Consider the following 19,972-nt stretch of genomic DNA (forward strand, 5'->3'; position numbering starts at 1 on the left):
GCCCATGCGCACTGGGAGCTGCTCAGCCTCGCTGAGGGAGGTGGCTCGGAACGTTTCTTCAGCGTCTTCCTGCGCGCTCCCAGCGCGTGGAATTTTGCAACTGTTCAGAAAATCCGAGGGTCTTTGCCCCACTACGCTTGCGCACTGCCGCGTGAAACTTTATGTAGCTCCGGAGGGAGCCCGGCCTGTCGTGCTGCTGCTGCTGCTGCTGCTGCTGCGGGGTTTCTTCTGTCCTAGCCGCGGGCTCCCCTGACTCCTTGAGCGGCGCGCCCCTGCGTAACCAGCCCCTCCGCAGTGTTGAGCAAGGGCAGGCCTTAGCAGCAGCCTCAGCATGGATGGTCCGTGCGCCCTACTCACGAGAGCCTTTCTGCAGCATCTCTATTAAGCGCTCTGCTTAACAGCCCCATTGTAGCCCGTGCTGCCAGGCTGGGCTGTCGGCGTTATATTGCACTTCCCACACGCAAGGACTTTTTCAGTCCGATCTGTTTAGTCACCTTCTGTGAGTAAAGGAAGGTGCGTTGGCAATTTGGCTGGCAGGTTGGAGAGAGCTCCCAGGTTAACCCCGCTCTGAGATTTGGATAAATAAAGACGCACCCCCATCCCAGATAAAGCAGTTGCAAACATTCCTTTGGCTTTAAGGAAGCAGGAAGGGTCCCTTTATTTGGTGAGATGTTTAAGTGGTGAGGGAGGGAGGCTGGAACTGGTTGGAACAGTTCGTTGTCTCGAAATTACCAAACCATGTGCTTATTTAGGCTGAAGTTTTTCAATGGCATAGTAGCTGTTTAAGCATCTAATGGCCTGCAGCTATACAGAGTTACTATTTTAAGTCAAACAGCTTGTTAAGCTGCAGCCTGCAGTCAGGGGCGATGACCCTTCAGCACCACCTTTTGGAGGCACTGAGCCTCTCGCAGTCGCAACGGGCTGGTTTGCAGAGGTCTGCAGCAATTCTGAAAGGTAGGCTCAATGTTCCCTCAGTCCTCAAGGAGTTCAGATGCAGTACGAATCTCATAGGGGCAACATGTAAGTGTATTCATGGCCATGTTACCCCAAAATCTCTGTGTAGAATAATAAGGAGGTGGCATATACAACAGGTTCAACTCCTACCAGCATCTATCAACTGGGAGAATTAGAAATTTGTGTGCCTCTCGCCCGTGTTTCATTGAAATAAAGGATAGAAAGAATATAACCTTAAACAGAAAGAAGATTTATTAAGGGATAGATACAACTGGGAAAAGATTTACTGTGAGGAACACTACAAATACCCACAAATAGATTCCAGCAAGAGGGCATAAAGCCCAGACCTTTAAACTGTCCCTTGGTTGAACTAATAAATTCCCAAAAAATAATTATTGTCTCTCTTCTAGCTGCAGATGGAGGACACCGGCAACGGATGGTCCGTCTCAGGATCTCTGGAACATCGGAGGATCTGGCTCTCTACTGCCAAAGCAGGAGATCAACAGATCTGGGCTGATAGCAAAGTCTTCACTGCATCCTTTGGAGTCAGGTAAGGATCAGAGTCCTTAACAAATGTTTGTAGCCAAAGTCTTGATCCGATGCTGCACAAAGAACCTGGACATGGCTGCCTCGATGGTAGACGGTGCCTGCGTCACCACTGACAGTCCGTTATATGCTCTCTGTGGCACACATACCTGAGGCACACTGACAGGCACTGCTCCCAACCAGTTCCAGCAAGTTCTCAGTCCCTCAAGTTCTGGCGGGAAACAGAGCTTTGACAGGGAAATGCCATGAAGAAGGGTACCAAGATGGAGTTCAAACCCTGCCTATCGTATGCGCCATCTTGAATTTCTAAACTCCATTTTGAATTGCAGCAACATTCATAACAGAATATAACCATGTACCAAAAACACCTTACAGCCCCACGCCAGCTTTTGCTAGCTAAGGTGGGAGAGAGGCAGGGCCAGAGCCCCGGAAGAGACTGGTGCGTTAGCCAGGAGCAGGTTCCTCATGCCTTTCTCCTGCATTGCACCTTAGTAAGCATAAATGAGCTTTTCCTTTAAATCAGAAGTAGTATGGTATCAGCCTAAATTTATATTTAAAACAATTTGCGGACCTAATGTCACTGTCCTTACTAATGCAGAACTTTTACTAATTTTAAAGGGGCTAGCTGGACCATGGCTTATACCATGGGGTATGGGGAAGCAATCTTTGCAGAGTGGTGACACACACATGTGGGTGAGAGAAGCCTTGACTTCATTCAGCCTTATTGAAATTCTGGGAGGCAGGCAGGAGCAAGCCCATCCGTGTCTAAAGGCCCCTCCCCCAGCCTTGAGGAAGGAGCCACTGGACCTAGGACTAAACTGATGATGGGGAACAACTAAGGAATAATAGGTTCAGGAGTGAGGGGTCATAGGTTCAAAACTAGGGATGCAAAGTGTTAACCCTGCAATGTTAACTATGTTGGTGAGAATGGTATAGGCCAGCTATACCATGCAGCTAATTAGCAGGATCTTGGACCTTTATCCGGTATTTATCACCTGGGGGTTAGAAGGGAAAGATAGTGTGCCTCCCTATCCCATGATGCAAATGGATAAAGAAGAGAGAAGAATAAAGTAAACAGATAACAGCTTTTATTTAAACAGATAATAAGAAACAACAGTGAGATGTGGTTTGACCGTTTGAGTTTAAAACCCAGGCCCAACCAAATAGGTTCCCCGGCAATAAACAAGTAAACCTAAAATAAAAATACCCCAGATACTGCACCATTTCTAGGTGTTGATAGGCAGTAGATGACACCGTTGTCACAGACAACTGATGGACCCTGGGTCTCAACCGCTTCTTATTGGAAATCAACAGGATCTCCTAATACTGAAGAAAGGCCTGGCTTTGCGATCACCCGAGGATGAGCAATCAACAGGACCTCTGTACCTTTCTCCGAAAATGTTGTGGAATTCAGAGGTTGGTAAGCATAGTCACAGTTCTTAATGCTGATGTCTTCCTTTACGTTGCAGGTGATGATCTTCCAGTCTATGTCACCACGCAAACACAATGGTACCGTGGCTGCCTCTAGGACGGACAGCAACTAGGCCGCGGGTGCTCAGAGTTTATATAGGCACAAGCACGCGAAGGTCCTGAGGTAAAACTGGCAGCTCTCCTGCTGGAACCTGTTTGAACCTGTTCTTGTGCTGACTGTTAACTGCTTTTCCTGCCAAAGTTTCAAAAGGGGGTGAAAACTTCAACAAGAAGCTAAACAAAGATGGAGTCGAACTGTTGTTTGGCAGGCACACCATTTTGAATTTCAGACTCCATATCGAATACATGGTCAAACACCTTAACCAAATGTAAAGGCATAAAGAATAACTTATTTTAAAGCACAAAACAACTTATAATCTCTATTTAATATACAAAAACATGTTTCAAGAGGGTCTAGGGAGCCAGCGGATGCTGCCCAGTGGAACTCTGCCCGGACGTGAGAGACAAGGAAGGAGTGGAAATAGGCCTCCCCATCCAACATCCTCCTCCTGATATTATATGTGGCCACTTTGGCCCACTCTAGGAGGAGTTTGATGAGGAGACCTCACAACTTTGTGGCACCACAGACAAGGTGTGCATATATGAAAAGGTGTGGGGGAAAGTGCAGCCAGAACCTAAACAGGAGGTTCTGGAGGAGCCGGAATAGGGGCTGCAACCTGGCACATTCCAAATAGGGAAAATGGACAGGTGGTGGAGATGGGTGTGAACCACGCCAGGTACACATCCGTGCTCAGGGCTCCATGAAGGAGCCGCCAACTGATAACCCTGGCAGGCTGTTGAACCAGGATGGAGTACAGGCTGGTACAAAACACTCAGCAGCATAGCAGGAGTATAGTGGGCTGGGTATATGTCTGGCTCAACATACTCCCTCCTGAGAGCAGCGTGGAGAAGATTGGTAAGGAGACTGAGACTTGCTCAGTTACAGTCTCCCTCCCAAGGTACTCCATGGGCAGCACAGCAACTTGCTAATCATTATTAATTGATTACCAATGTAGCTGTGAACAGGTAGAAAAAATAGATCAAGAAAGGGTACCTTATCAAAGGGTTTAGGAAGCAACTAAAGCAAGTTAGAGACTAGTAGAATTCAGCAAATGTAATAGAATCATAGAAGATTAGGATTGGAAGAGACCTCAGGAGGTCATTTAGTCCAACCCCCTGCTCAAAGCAGAACCAACGCCAACTAAATCATCCCAGCCAGGGCTTTGTCAAGCCGGGCCTTAAAAACCTCTAAGAATGGAGATTCCACCACCTCCCTAGGTAACCCATTCCAGTGCTTCACCACCCTCCTAGAGAAATAGTGTTTCCTAATATCCAACCTAAACCTCCCCCACTGCAACTTGAAACTATTGCTTCTGGTTCTGTCATCTGCCATCACTGACAACAGCTGAACTCCATCCTCTTTGGAACCCCACTTCAGGTAGTTGAAGGCTGCTATTAAATCCCCCCTCACTCTTATGCAGACTAAACAAGCCCAGTTCCCTCAGCCTCTCCTCATAAGTCATGTGCCCCAGCCCCCTAATCATTTTTGTTGCCCTCTGCTGGCACTCTCCAATTTGATCACATCCTTTCTGTAGTGGTGGGTCCAAAACTGGACTCAGTAATCCAGATGTGGCCTCGCCAGTGCCGAATACAGGGGAATAATCACTTCCCTCAATCTGCTGGCAATGCTCCTATTAACGCAGCCCTATGTGCTGTTTGCCTTCTTGGTAACAAGGGCACACTGCTGACTCATATGCAGCTTCTCATCCACTGTGATCCCCAGGTCCTTTTCTGCAGAACTGCTGCTTAGCCAGTCGGTCCCCAGCCTGAATCTGATGAGATTCTTCCATCCTAAGTGCAGGACTCTGCACTTGTCCTTGTTGAAACTCATCATATTTCTTTTGGACCAATCCTCCAATTTGTCTAAGTCACTCTGAACCCTGTCCTTACCCTTCAGCATGTCTACCTATCCCCCCAGTTTAGTGTCATCTGTGAACTTGCTGAGGGTGCAATCCATCCCATCATCCAGATCATTAATAAAGATGTTGAACAAAACCGGCCCCAGGACTGACCCTTGGGGCACTCTGCTTGATACTGGCTGCCAACTAGGCATCGAGCCATTGATCACTACCTGTTGAGTCCAACAATCTAGCCAGCTTTCTATCCACCTTATCGTCCATTCATCCAATCTGTACTTTTTTAACTTCCTTGTAAGAATTCTGTGGGAGACCGTATCAAAAGCCTTGCTAAAGTCAAGATATATCACATCCACTGCTTTCGCCATATCCACAGAGCCAGTTCTCATCAGAGAAGGCAGTCAGGTTGGTAAGGCATGACTTGCCCTTGGTGAATCCATGTTGACTGTTCCTGATCACCTTCCTCTCATTCAAGTGCTTCAAAATGGATTCCTTGAGGACCTGCTTCATGATTTTTCAAGGGACTGAGTTGAGGCTGACTAATCTGTAGTTTGCCGGTTTCTCCTTCTTCCCTTTTTTAAGGATGGGCACTATATTTTCCTTTTTCCAATCGTCTTGGACCTTCCCCAGTTGTCACGAGTTTTCAGAGATAATGGCCAACGGGTCTGCAATCACATCAGTCAACTCCCAAAGCACCCTTGGATGCATTAGATCTGGACCCATGGACTTGTGCATGATCAGCTTTTCTAAATAGCTCTTAACCTGTTCTTTCACCACTGAGGGCTGCTCACCTCCTCCCCATACTGTATTGCCCAGGACAGCAGTGTGGGAGCTGACCTTGTCTGTGAAGACCAAGGCAAAAAAAGCATTGAGTACTTCAGCTTTTTCCACATCATCTGTCAGTAGATTGCCTCCCCCATTCAGTAAGGGTCCCATACTTTCCCTGACCTTTTTCTTGTTGCTAACATACCTGTAGAAACCCTTCTTGTTACCCTTCCCATCCCTTTCTAGCTGCAACTCCAGTTGTGTTTTGGCCTTCCTGATTATACCCCTGCATGCTCAAGCAATATTTTTATATTCTGTAGTTATCTGTCCAAGTTTCCACTTCTTGTAAGATTCCTTTCTGTGTTTAAGCTCACTGAAGATTTCACTGTTAAGCCAAGCTGGTCGCCTGCCATATTTGCTATTCTTTCTGCACATCGGGATGTTTGTTCCTGCACCCCCAATAAGGCTTCTTTAAAATACAGCCAGCTTGTTAGTTCAACATGCTATGAGGGGTTGGACCCCCCCTTTCAGGATGCCACTTGATATGCTGGGGTCCCACTCAGCCTGCCCGTTCCACCAGCCTGGGCTCCCTCACCGTGTCCTGCTGTGCCAGGCACACAGACACAGGTAGGGACACACCCAGTTGTAGAATCACACAGAGTCTGCAATCAGCTCTGTGTGGGAAGTCTGAGCTTGGGGATTGCCTAGCACTCAAGTGCACACACCCTTTGGAGTGTAAACCCAAAATTATATTGCAGTGTATAGAGTGTATAGAGTGTCTTGCAGTGTATAGAGACCTATACAGTGTAACCTCATGAAGTTGGCTCCCTCCCTCATCGTGGAGGAAGATGTGCACAGCTTCCCCCCCCCCAGTTATGAATAGCACAAACTGGGTTTTAGAATAAACAAAAAAACAAGTTTATTAACTACAAAAGGTATTTTTAAGTGATTATAAGGGATAGCAAACAGATTAAAGCAGATTACTGAGCAAATAAAACAAACATGCAAACTAGCCTTAATAATTTAAAGAAATTGGCTATAAATATTAATTTCTAACCCAAAATGTTGTTTTATGCAGGTTGCAGAGTTTCATGAAGGTAAACTGCACTGCTTTCAGCTTAAATCTCCAGGTATTCCCTTCACAGGCTGGTTTCAGAGTAGCAGCCGTGTTAGTCTGTATTCGCAAAAAGAAAAGGAGTACTTGTGGCACCTTCACAGGCTGACCTTTCTCGCCTTGGCTCAGCCCTTGCCCTCACCCCCCACCAGCTTAGTTCCTTTGTTTCTTCATGTGTTTTCAGCAGTCTTCCATCTTGACGGGGAGGCAGTGAAGAAGAGCCTAGATTAACTCACTGCCCAGCCTTAAATAGGATTTACATGAGGCGGGAATCTTTTGTTTCCTAGTTTTACCCTCACCCCCATCTGGTGAAAAAATACCAGAAGTCCTAAATGATGTCCAGTACCAGGTGACATGATGACCTGACCCTGTTAAAGCAGCATCCCAGGAAACTTCTCAGGAAGGAGGGAGATTAGCATCTTCAAAGTCCTATTGCCCTTCGTAATGGCCCATCCAGGCTGATTGCTTACTGTCTTGTGGGCATGCAAGCACTTTTGTAAATGATACATAGTCCATATTCCTAACTTCAGATAAATAATGCATGCATACAAATAGTATAATCACTGTCAGTCAATCACAACCTTTCCAATGATATCTCACATGACCCATCTTGCATAGATCATATCTTAATTATCCCATGTTCATATCATAACAATATTTCTATGAAGAATATGGAGCTATCACATGTGAATTTTTTTCTTTGGGGGGAGTATTTTGTATAGGTGTTCCCTTCTCTGAGAAGAGAACAAAGTGGATTTGGGGGAGGAGTTTGAAGAAGAGAATAGCTTGATGGGCTGCATTAAAAGAGAGGAAATCTTGCATAGTCATTTACTTTGTTCACAGCAACCTACAGTTCTAGAAGGTTATGGGGAAGCGGAGAGATAATTTATATGAGCTTTCCTCTCTAAGGAGTTGAGCAACTCTGGGTCACCTACATTTTGGAGGGACAGGGAAACTAAGCATCAGGAAGATGTATTTCCTGAATACATCTGCTTCCCCTTCCAAAACTTTAGCAGCTATAAAGGTCATGGTGAAATTGTAGCCTCATTGAAGCCAAAGGCAAAACCCCCATTGACTTCAATAAGACAGCTGTACTCAGATTTTTTTCAGTAAGTGAAGAAATTCAGCTATAAAAGTTTACAGTCAATGTAATATTCAAGATGTTTATAGTCCTTTTTTCTACTCTGAATAATTTGTAGTTGTAGGCTTGATACAGTGATTTTCTTGATGAAATATGTTTGGTCTGTTGTGTATTTATGTGCTAAGCTACATATACTGTTTTGTGGGGGGAATGTAGGGGAACAGTGTTGAATTACTTGTCTGAAGTAAAAATATATACAAAGATTCATACAGACTTTGCAAAAAACTAAAAAGGTAGGTCAATTTTTCCTTTAAAATTTGTTCCATTTACTCATAGAGAGTTAATAATTCAGGAAACTCCTTATTAGATCCCATTTCTCTTTCCTAGAGAGAGATAAGGTGAGTGAGGTAATATCTTTTATTGGTGAGAGAGACAAGCTTTCAAGCCACACAGAGCTGTTCTTCGGGACACTGAAATAATGAACTGACACTGGCTATGGCTTATTACAACAACCTGTAATCAACTAATGACCTCTTTTTGTCATTATGACTGCAGAGGGGCTAACAGGCCACTCTTATCTTGAAAGGTCCCTTAGAATATGTGCTACCTACTTATGATAAACAGTTTGTTCCACCTTGCGTTTCGCTATGAGGCTCAGAGTACCTTTCCCAGACCCGAAGAAGAGCTCTGTGTATCAGACAAGCTTGTCTTCCTCACCAACAGCAGTTGGTCCAATAAAAGATATTACCTCACCCACTTTGTATCTCTAATATCCTGTCATTGGCCACTGTGAGAAGACAGGATACTGGGCTAGATGGACTTTTAGTCTGAGCCAGTATGGCTGCTCTTACGTTCTTATGACTGACATGGCTGCAACTACGCTGCAGACAAATATGGTCGATGTTTAATGAGCAACTGGGGTCTACACTTGTGTATTCACTTCCCTACTCAAAATTTATTTAATTTTATTACTTCAACACTAAATGGAATTCAGAGTCCTCCCTCCCTCAGTCCTGAGGAGCTTTGCCTGCAGCTTGTCAATTTACTCAAGTTATCTTTTTAAAATAACTTTTATTCAAGGCTTTGCATACTTAATAGTGAGCTGGACCTACATTTTGTTGCAAGCACCTTTTGGTTTCTGCAGCATACAGAAGGTTCTGTGGGGGTTTCATTTAAATTAAGAAATCTATACTTATTGAATTAAATATTAAATACAATTATCAAAATAAATAATACAGTATTAAAAGATTCAATTTATTTTATGCTGTCCACATATTTTTTTAAAACTCTGCAGATTTTTGGGTTAACACTCAGTTGCTATATAGATGCAGTTAGGATTGGAGGAACAATTAGAGGTTTTTACCTCTTGAGAAGTAATGTAGACAGTTTGGGATTGTGGGATAAACACATTAGCTGGATGTTCCTGTTACAATCATCAGAAATTATAGTTAGCAATGTTGACATTTAAATTGATATCTTCAGGTTTCCCCATTGAAGAGACTAGGACAAGTCACTCCTCTCAGAGGACCCTTCGGTGGCAAAGGGTCAATTCTGACCAATTTCTGTGACTCTAATTTTATTAAACAAAATAAATCACTAGTCCTAATCCACAGCTCTTCCTATAAACAGTCTTGAAAACATACTCTAAGCATAAAGAAATTGAAGTCACCGTAGTCAGATACTTTATAATATATAATCATACACAGACATATCTGGTCCGATGCAAATGCGGTGGGTGGGTGGGAATTTTCAAAGATACTTAAATGGCAATTGAAGCACCCAGCTCACATTGACTGGGAGCTGAACTGGTTTTTGTGCCTTTGAAAAGTCTCCCCCAGAAATGGACTGGCAGGGATGGGATGGATGCCCTCTGGTTCCACCTGCAGAAAGAACACAGTGGTTTGTATCAGAGCTTGCACCTGCAAGTTAAGGAATATGAGGCTTTAAACCAGAATTTTGAGCAACAGAAACAAGCTTGAGGTTGAGGCTATAATGTTTTTTGTTGCTGGTCATTTTGTGGCACTAGATAAGTCAGCTTGTTTCTCATTAGGACTACATCAGTTTCCAAGCATTGCTGATTCACATGAACTATAACTACAAGGAGAATACTGTAAAAAAACAAACATACAAATCAAGTTTAAACATTGCTAACCTTACATGATATGTAAGAGTAAACTAACCTCACCCTAGCCAAACCACAAATGGAAACAGAGAGTAACCCAGCCTCTACATGGCTAAACCACATGTAAAATCATGCTGTAAGGCAGCTTTAGTAATCAAACTGTTAAACAATAATAGAATACCATTTATTTAAATATTTTTGAATGTTTTCTACATTTTAAAATACATTGATTTCAATTACAACACAGAACACAAAATGTACAGTGCTCACTTTATATTTATTTTTTATTACATATATTTGCGCTGTTAAAAACAAAATAAATTCTATTTTTCAATTCATTTAATACAAGTATGGTAGTTCAATCTCTTTATCGTGAAAGTTGAACTTACAAGTGTAGAATTATGTAAAAAAAAAAAACTGCACTCAAAAATAAAACAATTTAAAACTTTAGAGCCTACAAGTCCACTCAGTTGTACTTCTTGTTCAGCCAATCGCTGAGACAAACAAGTTTGTTTACATTTGCAGGAGATAATGCTGTTCGCTTCTTGTTCACAATGTCACCTGAAAGTGATAACAGGTGTTCGCATAGCACTATTGTAGCCAGCGCCACAAGATATTTACATGCCAGATGCACGAAATGTTCATATGTACCTTCATGCTTCAACCACCATTCCAGAGGATATGCATCCATGCTGATGACGGGTTCTGCTCGAGAACAATCCAAAGCAGTGTGACTGACGCATGTTCATTTTCATCATCTGAGTCAGATGCCACCAGCAGAAGATGGATTTTCTTTTTTGGTGGTTCAGGTTCTGTAGTTTCCACATCGGAGTGTTGCTCTTTTAAGACTTCTGAAAGCATGCTCCTCATCCCTCTCAGATTTTGGAAGGCACTTCAGATTCTTAAACCTTGGGTCGAGTGCTGTAGCTATCTTTAGAAATCTCACATTAGTACCTTCTTTGCATTTTCCCAGATATGCAGTGCAAGTGTTCTTAAAACGAACAACCCACTGGGTCATCATCTGAGACATCTATAATGTGAAATACATGGTAGAATGCAGGTAAAATAGAGCAGGAGACATACTCTTCTCCCCCAACGAGTTCAGGCAAAATGTAATCAATGCATTATTTTTTTTTAACTTGCATCATCAGCACAGAAGCATGTCCTCTGGAATGGTGTCCGAAGCATAAAGAGGCATACAAATGTTTAGTATATTTGGCATATAAATATCTTGCAATGCTGGCAACAAAAGTTCCATGCAAATGCCTGTTTTCATTTCAGGTAACATTGTAAATAAGAAGCAGTCAGCATCTCCTGGAAATGTAAACAAACTTGTTTCTCTTAGCGATTGGCTGAACAAGAAGTAGGGTTGAGTGGACTTGAAGGCGCTAAACGTTTAAAATGTTTTGTTTATGAGTGCAGTTATGTAACAAAAAAAACCCCACATTTGCAAGTTGCCCTTTCATGATAAAGAGATTGCACTACAGTACTTGTATGAGATGAATTGAAAAATACTATTTCTTTTGTTTATCTTTTTACAGTGCAAATATTTGTAATAAAAATATAAAGTGAGCAGTAGACACTTTGTATTCTGTGCTGTAATTGAAATCAATATATTTGAAAATGTAGAAAAACATCCAAAAATATTTAATAAATTTCAATTGGTATTCTATTGTTTAACAGTGCGATTAAAACTGCGATTAATCGTGATTAATTTTTTTGGGTTAATTGTGTGAGTTACTTGCAATTAATCAACAACCTTAATAAATATTAGACCCACTCAACTCTAATTCTAACATATTCTGACATCTTGTGGCAGGTCACTTAAGGGACGCTGCTTCAGTTTAAAATTTTAAGGTATGTTCTTCTTCATTATACCAACTTTTGAATACAACAATTGAAACAATTGTAGAAAAATCTAGATTATTTTCTGTAATTTAGGTTCCTTATTTGTTGCAATTCACTAAACTTGGAATAAATCATTTAACTTTTGGAAACATCTTAATAGAGCAAGGCCCCATGAGTTTATACTGCACCTGCCTGTGGCTAGCAGACCATCTACATGTTTTTGGAAGGTGGCGGGTGCATTTTGCAGCCTGAAGGGGAGCACATTAAATTCATACAGCCCGACGTGTGATGAAGGCTGACCTTTCCTTGGCGGATTCATCTAGCAGTACCTGCCAGGACCCCTTGGTTAAGTCCAAGATAGAGATGAACTGGGCCCTTCCCAGTTTTTCCAATAATTCATCTGTGCATGGCATTGGATAGTTGTCTGGGCGAGTTACAGCATTTAGCTTACGGTAGTCCACACACAAAAACATATCTCGCCATCTGGTTTGGGAACTAGAACCACTAGAGATGCCCATGCACTGCCAGAGGGGCAGATTACACCCATCTGTAGCATATCCTGGATCTCCTGTTCTATAGCAGTTTTAGCTTGAGGAGAGACGCCCGATAAGGTTGGGCTCTAATTGGGTGAGCATTACCTGTGTCAATGGAGTGGTATGCCTGTTCAGTCAGTCCTGGGGTGGCTGAGAACATCGGTGCATAGCTAGTGCACAGCTCCTTGATCTGATGTCGCTGCATACGCCCAAGGGTCATGGAGCGGTTCACCTCTTCCATGCCACCATCACTTTTCCCTTCGTAGTAGACACCTTCAGGCCACTCAGCATCATCTCCTCCCTTGCTGTAAACTGACAAACCTTTAATTCTCTGGAATAGAAGGGCTTTAGAGAATTAATATGGTACACCTTAGGCTTTCAGTTTGAGGTGGGGATTGCTATGAGACAATTAACAGCTCCCAGGTGCTCTTGGACTGTGAATGGCCCTTCCCACGACGCTTCCATTTTATGGGCCTGGAACGCCTTCAAGACTATGACCTGGTCTCCTACTTGGAAGGAACACTCTCTGGCATGTTTATCATACCAGGCTTTTTGCTCTTTTTGAGCATTCTTGTAGGTTTTCTTTAGCAAGGGTTAAAGAGATTCAGAGGGTGTTTTGTAGGTTGGTTACAAAGTCCAGAATGTTTGTTCCTGGAGAAGGTGTAAACCCTTCCCATTGCTGCTTCACCAACTGTAATGGCTCCTTAACCTCACGGCCATATACAAGTTCAAATGGTGAAAACCCTAAACTGGGATGTGGTACAGCTCTGTAGGCAAAGAACAAATGCTACAACACTAAGTCCCAATCATTGGTGTGATTCTGGTGCAATGACTGTAATTGTTGGGGTTCTTGGAGCAGCTGGCTTTTACATGCCCCAGCTTGTTACATTTAAAACATCGTCCAGTTGACTGGTCACTGGGGTGAGGTGGGTTGCTGGAGAATGGTGTGGTGGGACGATAAAGTGTCTCATATTTTCCTTGGGGTACAGTTGGGGCTTTGGGCTGCCCGTGGTGGTAGTGTGTGGTCTGAAGGTGTCCCTTCTGGTATCCGCCCAAACTGCGATCAGGGTTGTTCCTCTCTCCACCCATTTTGTTCTGGTTTTCCCTGCCTCTCTGGCAGTCTGGTACTGTTTGTATTGATCAGCAGAAGAAGCAAGAGTTTTTGCTGAGTCCATTTTCTTATCCCATAAATACTTTTTTATATCATCCTTGGACATATTCAGGGATTGCTCCTGTATCATCAAATCCCGCGTTCCTCCAAAGCTAGTTACATCCCGTCCTCTGAGCCATTTATCAAACAGATCCTTCATCTGGTTTACATAAGCCACATTACTTAGTCCAGGCCTTTTCTTAAGGATTCGAAATTTTACTCTGTAAATTTCAGATGTAACTTGAAATTGTTTTAAAACCAAATCCTTGAATTTATCATAGTCAGAAGCCTCATCAATAGGCATCTTGTTGAATATGTCCACAGCCTTTCCAGTCAATTTTGCGACCAATGTGGTCATCTTGTGATCGTCATGAATTTTATGGGGTGTGCACAGTCTCTTAAAGGTAAAAAAATATTCAGCAATATCACTGGATTCATCATATTGTGGACATAGTCGCTCCCATTTGTGGATTGTTGGGGAAGGATTGTTAGGGTTATTCAGTACATTCTGTTGAGCCCTTGCCTTCTCTATCTCCAGGGCTTGCTTCCTCTCTTTTTCCCTCTCCTCCATTTCTTTTTCTTTTGTCTCTATAGCTCTCCTGTGGGCAACCTCTTGGGCAGCCTCATCTGTCTTTGCCCTGGCTTTTTCTTTGTCCATTTCTGTCTCCCTAGCAGCTTTTTCTTTGGCCACTTGTGTATCAATCTCCATCTGTCTGAGTTCTACCTGTTCCTTTGGTCTTTCCACAGCTTCAAATCTGGCTAATTCCAGTTTCTGTTGGACATTGCTTTCTGTCATCCTAACCTCTCTGTGTTTAACCTAGCTGTACTCGAGAGTTAGAAAGAAAAAAAAAAAACCTGCTTGTGAATTCCTAATTCTCTGTGCTGTAACCTGATACCTTTGCCTCTGATAGCTGTTCCCAGCCTACAGAAAAATTCTTTTGTTAAAAAACTAACACCTCTGTCTCCAGACAAAGAGACAGAAAACCCTCTAGCTGCTCTCAGTAAAAAAATAAAACCTCTTCAGGTCTGTGCTTTTGATTCAAAATGATCTCTGGTTCAAAATGATCCCAGTGCTCTGCCACCATGTCAGGGTTCCCTCCCCACTCTGAACTCTAGGGTACAGATGTGGGGATCTGCATGAAAGACCCCCAATCTTATTTGTACCATCTTAGGTTAAAAACTTTCCCAAGGCACAAATTTCGCCTTGTCGTTGAACAGAATGCTGCCACCATGTCAGGGTTTCCTCCCCACTCTGAACTCTAGGCAAAACCTTACATTACAAAAAGACACAAAAACAGGAATATACATTTCCTCCAGCACAGTAAATTTCACAAACCAAAACAAAGAACACCTAATGCATTTTCTAGCTAGATTACTTACTAACTTTACAGGAGTTGGGGGGCTTGCATCCTTGATCTGTTCCTGGCAAAGGTATCACACAGACAGACAAAAACCTTTTCCCCCCTCCAGATTTTAAAGTATCTTGTCCCCTCATTGGTCATTTTGGGTCAGGTGTCAGCCAGGTTACCTGAACTTCTTAACCCTTTACAGGTAAAAGGACTTTGCCTCTGGCCAGGAGTGATTTTATAGCACTGTATAGGGAAAGGTGGTAACCCTTCCCTTTATATTTATGACACGGGCACACAAAACTCGATAGCAGACAGTCTCAGTCGCAAGTTCCCATACGATCACAAATAGGAGATAAACCCAGCAGTACTTCACAACCTATTCAGGTACTGGGTGACAACAATCACAGACCTGTTCACTGCTTACCTGAACAAGAAATGTCCATGCTATTGCTCCAGAGCTGGGATTGGGCAACACTCCCTGGGTAATGATCTTCCCTGGGTCAGGGGCTTTCTCTATGCCTTTCCTCTTGTTTCCCCTACTGTTGAAAGTCCTATTAAAAAGAGAATGCGTACACGTCATACTGATTGCTCCCAGTTGGCCAAGACAGACTTGGTACCATTACCTGTCACAATTTGTGAGATGCCCACTGATCTCTCTCCTATCCATTCGATAACTCCTCTCCCAGAATGAAGGATGCACTCTACATCCCAACCTAGGGATTCTCTGCCTCAAAGCTTGGCTCCTTCTGGTTCCAGTGCATAGAAAGCATGAAGGAGGTACAAGAGGTATTACTACCCTGTAGACAGTCCTCAACACATCATACTTACGTACAAAAGTGGTCCAGGTTTCAGGTTTGGTGTAATTCTCAACAAATTTATCAGATATCTGTGACTCTTCTAAAGATCCTAGACTAAGTACTGATTTTTTAAGAGTCCGTACAGTCTCTCAGTTCACTCAGGGTCCACTAAGTAGCTATAACAGCCTTCCACCAATCAGTAGAGGGATACTCAGTGCTATCACACCCAATCACAAAACGATTCTTAAGGGGTATAGTAAACCTTTTTCCACAACCCTAACTTCCCATCCCAACATGGGACCTAACCTGGTGCTGAAAACCCTGACTAGACCTCCCTCTGAACCCATGGTGACTCTTAAATACTTGTCAATGAAAAGAGCCTTCCTGGTGGAGATCACTTCGGCCAGGAGAATAGGGGAAATAGCAGCTATGATGGCACATAACCCCTACACAGTATTCTTACAGGACAAAATCACGCTCAGGCTACACTTGAAATTCACCCTCCTCTTTCACATGAACCAGCTGATACATCTTCTGACCTTTTATCCCAAGCCTCACCATGATAGCAGGGAGGCTATACTACACAAGCGAGATATTAGGAGAGCCCTAGCCTTTTATCTAGACAGGAGAAAGGCTTTTAAGAAGTCCCCTAAGCAATATGAGCCCAGAGACTCTCCAAGTGGGTCTCAAACTGCATTAGACAATGTTATCAGTTTCACAACATGACACCTCCAAATAGAGTGGGGGATACTGCTTGGGAGTCACATACAGTGGAGCACTTAAAGGGACACTACTCAAAGAAAAAGAAGTCACCTTGTGCAGTAACGATGGTTCTTCGAGATGTGTGTTCTTATGGGTACTCCAAAACCCATCCTCCGCCCCTCTACTTTGGAAGTTCTTGTCTTTGGCTCTGTGGTAGAGAAGGAACTAAAGGGGATTAGCTCACACGCACTGGTTAGCCTCATGGTGGAGCACAAGGAGAGACAGTGCATGTGCGAGCCCAATGCACATTGGTACCAAAGTTCTCCAATCTGTAGCACAAGTTTCAGAGTAGCAGCCGTGTTAGTCTGTATTCGCAAAAAGAAAAGGAGTACTTGTGGCACCTTAGAGACTAACAAATTTATTTGAGCATAAGTTTTCGTGAGCTGCAGCTCACTTCTTCGGATGTAGCACAGGGACGCAAGCACATTTACAGTGGAGCACCCATAGGGACACATATCTCAAAGAACCATCAGTGCTACACAAGGTGAGTAACTTCTCAGACCACTATCTGTGACTATGATGGCCTTGCTAACACCCTAGAGGCTGGGGTGGGCCTACTGGCATTTCAGTAACAGTCTGTTGGAGAATGTGGGCTTTGTGGCATCCTTCCAGGTATTCTGGGTGGCCTGGCAGAGGTGGAGGTATGCTTTTCTTTCAGTGTTGGGGTGGTGGGACTTGGGGCAACTATGTGCCTGGCTCTTCTGCTGCAACTACACTGGGGGTGGGGGGTGGCTAGCTGAAGGAGGGACATGGTGATAGAGCAGTTGCAATGGGAAATTTTGGAGCTGGTCACTCACCTTGTGATCCATCCCTCTGCAGAGAGCATCAGGGGAAGTGGGATGAGCTCTGGGCCCTTAATGACCATTGGGCCCTGGGTGCCCAATCCTTAAGAAGATGGATTGCAGGTCCTGCTTCTTCTATGCCATGAAAAAAAAGATGGGGTCCAAAAAGCACATCACCTACTGGAGGATGGCCCCGCTCTCTCACGGATCCAGTGGAGATACAGGGAAGGGCCAGGACCTTCTATGACATCCTCTTCTCCCTGGATCCAACCAACACCTATAGGGCTCTGTGGGATGATCTCGCTGTGGTCCGCATGGGTGACGAGGACCAACTAGACAAACCTCTCGTTCTTGCCAAGTTCTTGGAAGACTTCCATATGATGCCCTGGGCATCAATGGGCTGACCATGGAGTTCTGCAGCATATTCTGGAACATCCTCAGCCTGTACCTTGCCATGTACAGGGCCAAGTCCATAGGGAGTTGTGCTGGTAAACTGTGCTTGCTCTGCTGCCTAAGAAGGGGGACCTCTGTGACTAAGGAATTGGCACCCAGTCTTGCTTGTCAGCATGGACTACAATGTCATAGTGAAAACCATCTCACAGGATCTGGGGTCTGTGCTGGTGGATGTCATCTACTCCATCCAGATCTACATCATCCCAGGTCAGATCATCTTTGATAACCTCTGTCTGGTCCAATATGTACTCCTTCTAGCATGTAGGGATGGTCTGTTGCTCACCCTCCTCTCTCTGGACCAGAAGAAGGTGGTTTGACAGGATGGATCATGGGTATCTCATGGGCACTCTGGGGGCTTTTGGTGTCAGGCCCTGTTCGTGGGCTTTCTCCAGGTTCTGTATGCCTCTGTGGGGTATCTGGTCAAGCTCAGCTAGGCCTTGAGCAAACTCGTCACTTTTGGTCAAGGGGTGCATTAGGGCTGCCTGCTGTCTGGCCAGCTCTATACCATAACAAGGGAGCCCTTTCTCTATCTCTACTGTAAGAGGATGATGTGTTTGATTCTTTGAGAACTGGCTTGTGGGTGGTCCTGTTGATGTATGCTGACAGCGTGCTTCTCATGGCCCAGGAGACCTGGTATGGGTGGAGGCTTGCCAAACTATCTGTTTGGTGGCCTACTCCACCTGGGTCAACTGGTCAAAAGCTCTGGCCCGATGGTTGTGGATGGGTGACAGATTAGCTCCCTCCCACCTGCACCAGGCCATCCAGTTGGGTGCAGGTCCATTGCTCTATCTGGGCATCTACTTTTCTGTCACCAATCCTTCCTGGCTGGAGAACTGGAGTGATCTCGAGGTCAGGGTGGCTGACTGATTGTGAAGGAGGACAGGGATGCTCTGGTGCCTTTCCCAGCTGGTCCTGTCCATGCTCTGGTACCTATCTAACACCCTGAGCCCATCTCTGGAAACTCTGGCCAGGCTCCATAAGAAAATCCTGGAGTTTTTCTGGCCAGGAATGCACTGATTCTCTGTGGAGTTCCTGATCTTCCCCCTGCGTGGGAGGGCAAACAGGGCCTGGTCGCATCCGCAGCCAGGTCCCAGCCTTCTGCCTTCAGGCCCTTCAGTGACTCCTTCACCCTGCAGGTAGTCTGGTGTTGAGTGTGCTGGTACATGCCTTCCTCCACCACCTCCGCAGGTTACAATATGACCAGCAGCTCTTTTATCACTACCTGAGAGGTCTCTCCTAAGCCACTAGTTTTCTACCAGGACCTTCTCAGGATCTGGAAGCTAGTCTCAGAGACCAGGTCCAGAGCAGCTGCTAAGGGGAAGACCTCCTTGCAGAACCCCTGCTACACAACCCCCATCTACTTGTGCAGGTGGAAAAATAACCCCAGTGTGCTCGAGCTTGGTCAGGGTTGGTACCACCAGAGTTGGAGACCTCCTGGACTATGGTCAGAGGGATTGGGTGGATCCCATGGCACTTAGCCAGTGCATGGGGCTGCCCACCTTGCACACCCATTGTGTGCTCCAGGAGGAGAGGGCAACCTTGCCTCCTTCCTCTCTTGTTTTCCTCTAGTGGGTCCTGCATGAGAGTGTTCCCTATCCACTTCTTACCTGAGGCCTTCTGGGAACTTGTCATCGGGTTCCTGCCCCTGGAACCTCCCCAGCCTCCCTAACATGCAACCTAAGTTGACTGAATGTCATCCAGATGATCCACCTCCGAACTGCACCCAGGAAACATCTATACAAACTCATGCTTCATTCTATTCATTTCCTCACCTTTGTGTCCCACCCCAACACCAAGTAGCAGGACCTGCTGCAACCTGAGGAGGAAGAGGATCCACAGTGGGACAGCCTGTACTCCACTCTGGTCTCATGGCCTGCAGAGGATATCAGCTGGCAGCTCCTTCATGGAGCTATGAACACGGGGATGTACTGGGACAGTTCACAAACTCACCCGATACTTGTCCCTTTTGCAACGAGAGGAAGACCCTGGTGCAGATTTACATAGAGTGCATCAGGTTGCAGCCCCTCTTCCAAGCTTCTCCAGAATTTCTTACTGATGTTCTGGCTTCACTTTTCCCTGCAGCTCCTCGTCCTGGCATACCCCATCCATGGGCCCATCAAATCATGGGACCTTCTTGTCAACTTCCTCCTGGTGCTGGCCAAGATGGCCATCCATCACACCAGGAGGAGGAAGTTGGTTCTGTGACTGTGGGGTCTATTTCTGTTTTCTTGTGCAATCACTCCTGCGAGTAGAGCTCCTCTGGGCAGTGTCCACTGACTCCCTAGAAGCCTTTGAGGAGCATTGGGTGCTGTTGGGGCCTCTCTGCTCAG

At 44.7% G+C, this 19,972-nt stretch overlaps 1 long non-coding RNA gene across 1 annotated transcript; it reads left to right on the forward strand.

Moving 5' to 3' along the window:
• The first annotated feature begins 4 nt into the window (after window positions 1–4).
• LOC119852209 lies at window positions 5–3,327 on the forward strand. Its single transcript, XR_005291558.2, has 3 exons — window positions 5–513; window positions 1,365–1,504; window positions 2,970–3,327. It is a non-coding gene; the product is annotated as an uncharacterized LOC119852209 (long non-coding RNA).
• Window positions 3,328–19,972: the final 16,645 nt, after the last annotated feature.

Source organism: Dermochelys coriacea, chromosome 2 (assembly GCF_009764565.3).
Source record: "Dermochelys coriacea isolate rDerCor1 chromosome 2, rDerCor1.pri.v4, whole genome shotgun sequence".
Classification (NCBI taxonomy): domain Eukaryota; kingdom Metazoa; phylum Chordata; order Testudines; family Dermochelyidae; genus Dermochelys; species Dermochelys coriacea.